The sequence below is a fragment of the Acromyrmex echinatior genome, chromosome 11, assembly GCF_024713525.1.
Source record: "Acromyrmex echinatior isolate Ae372 chromosome 11, ASM2471352v2, whole genome shotgun sequence".
NCBI lineage: Eukaryota > Metazoa > Arthropoda > Insecta > Hymenoptera > Formicidae > Acromyrmex > Acromyrmex echinatior.
Window position 1 is genome coordinate 3,790,798 of NC_141862.1, and position 2,967 is coordinate 3,793,764.

Genomic DNA, 2,967 nt, shown 5'->3' on the forward strand with positions numbered 1-2,967 from the left:
GAGTAAATCGAGAGGGAATCACACTTTTAATTGCCGTATATGTCGACGACATCGTGATCGCCTCCGACAGCATCAAGGAGATCCGTAACCTCAAACAATTCTTGGCTCAGAAGTTCGACATCAAGGATCAAGGTGAGATTGGATACTGCATAGGACTGGAGTTCAATCGAGATAACGGAGGTATCTCGATTCGCCAGAAGGGTTACATCTTAGACGTCCTGAAAAAATTCGGGATGGCCGACTCGAAATCTGTGTCAACGCCTATGGACATTGGGGTTAAACTGACCCGCCCTGAGGGCGCCATGGAGAAGAAGTATGCCGAGTAAGAAGTTTGCCCTACCGTGAATTGGTGGGTACTTTGATGTATTTGGCCACTGCAACGAGGCCCGATATTGCATATGCCGTGAATTTCCTGAGCCAGTTCCTAACCAACTACAGACAAGAACACTGGACCGTTGCAAAACGCGTTTTGCGCTTGAAAGGGACACCGGACATCGGGATTACCTACGGATATGGCGGAAGCTCAGTCATCGGTTTCTCGGATTCTGACTGGGGAAACTGCCTCACAGACAGACGGTCGTACACCGGATACATATTCATGTACAACGGAGGTGCTGTATTCTGGGAATCGAGGAAGCAAAGGACAGTGGCTTTATCCTCGACAGAAGCCAAATATATGGCTCTCACCGAAGCCTCTAAAGAGGCCATTCATTTAAAAGGACTACTGAAATTTCTCAATTCAGAGGACCCACCAGAGGTCATCGTTTTCAGTGACAATCAAGGAGCACTGAAACTAGCCGAGAATCCGGTCTTCCACGCTAGAACAAAGCATATCGACATACGACACCATTTTGTTCGTGAAGCTATAAATAACGGATCCTTTCAGCTGCGTCATGTCTCAACGGATGAAATGGCTGCAGACGTCCTAACGAAAGGTTTACCGAGACCTACCATAAGCACAAGTGCCGGAGTCTGATCGGCCTCGGAGAAACATGAGTAATAGTTTTTCTTTTGGTTCGATCGCGTATCGAGGGGAAGTATTGGGAAATCGCTTTAACGATACGCTATCGCCGACCACAGATGGCGCTTCTACCACCGGCACGTTCATCTTCCGCGTGCTTGATTCGACAAGGAACAGTTCAAGCATTCCTTGCGTCGCGATCCCTCCTCAACATGAATATATATATATATATATATATATATATATATATACACATTAACACAAAATAAAAATAGATTTATTTTTAAAGGTAAAATAACTTATATCGAATTTATTCTTTAAACAAATTTGCTATAATATATTTTTTATATATACTTATTCTAGAAGCTACACTAATTATACAAAGTCTGAACCGATTACAGTTAATGAAGACAGTAATGAGCCACAAAGTGCTATGCACTAAGCAGTGGAGAAAATAAAAGGGTAAATGAGCAACTTGTTAATAAGTTTAAATGTTTTATAATAATAAAGAAAATATTCCACTAAAAATGAAAAAATGGAAAATTGACGAAATGAAGGAGTTAAAACAATCATTCAAATGAATAATAGGATTTCATGCTTATATTGAAAATAAAGCTGCGACAACAGATGATGCTTGGATTTTATAAAAGTACAATTTAACAATGTTCCAGAAAAGGAAAAAATATAAGAAGATAAATGATTATGGATGTCCTTATCGCGCTACTATCAGAAATGTAAAGATTATTTAAGAAGGTTATATGTATTGGGTGGATTCATATATTCGTTCGGTTTTTGAAGGTAAAATGAAACAAGTTTTTTTCATATAAAGAATGAATTTTAATCAATGATTCTCCATTTTTGCACTACTAATAAAAACCGAACGAATATATGGATCCACCCAATATGTGCATTATTTTGATATAGTCTTATATGTATGTGAATTATTATTATATAGTCATAGCTGGTTTTTTTTGTAATAAGTTTGTTTTGTTTTGATGATTTAAAGATTTATGATTATTAGTTCCTTATTTCTAAAAAATCACAGCAAAAATTAGTTTTTTAAATAATTTTTTATACATTGGTTATATATGCCTTATTCTGTAATATAATGATACAATTGTTTTGTTTTCTTCTGTAATAAGACTGTTTTATTTTAAAAAATTAGAAACTGACAAATTAATCAAATAGTTCCTAATTTGTAAGAAATTATAATTTGTAAATAAAAACTATTTTCAATTTTGTATGTATAGATTTATAATCAATGCATTTTTCGTCTTTCAAATGTTTTTTATTGTAATAAAACACCTATTTTACAAATACTATATTCTTTTAATCTGTTCAGACCTGTATATATCGTACAATTTTAAAAGATTATTTGTTGAATATCCATATGATATGAGATCTAATGTATATAATAATGTGTATGTTGGGAAAACGATCAAAATTGGGAAAAAAGTTAATTTTTTAATACGAATTAATTATTAAAAAGCGCATAAATTAAAAACAAATTTTTAACATAGTTCCTATAAAATCAGATCTGAAGAGATTTTGAAAAATGAGCACTCACATTGAAGAATATTTATTCTATATAAAGATTATGCATTTCACAGGTTTCCTCCGTGTCCAGATCCATTTTTAGAATGCCAACGTTTCGTAAACCTTCGTCAGGACGAGAAGAAGTCTAATACTGAGCTGTTTTCCGGGCTATTCCTTTCATATTACGCTATTTGTTGGAGTGATGGGGGAAAAGAAGAGAATTGTGGATGGGAGGAGGAGGAAATTAGTAGGTCTTCAATAACCAGGAGAATGATTTTCCATATTTTATTTATGTTGTAGCCATTATCTTTATTTAGATTATTAGGGTGTTTTAGTATCTCTATGGCTTCTCTATGCTTTCTTGGAAAGTATGATATAATGTAGGTTATTGTGATCATTTTGTCAAACAGTATTTGATGTTCTATTTCGATGTTGTGTTTTGATAATGCTGATTGCGTGGCGTTTTAGCC

The 2,967-nt window shown here is 34.7% G+C and overlaps 1 pseudogene; it reads left to right on the forward strand.

Annotated features, from left to right (window-relative positions):
• The first annotated feature begins 361 nt into the window (after positions 1-361).
• LOC147908061 (uncharacterized) lies at positions 362-976 on the forward strand (annotated as a pseudogene).
• Positions 977-2,967: the final 1,991 nt, after the last annotated feature.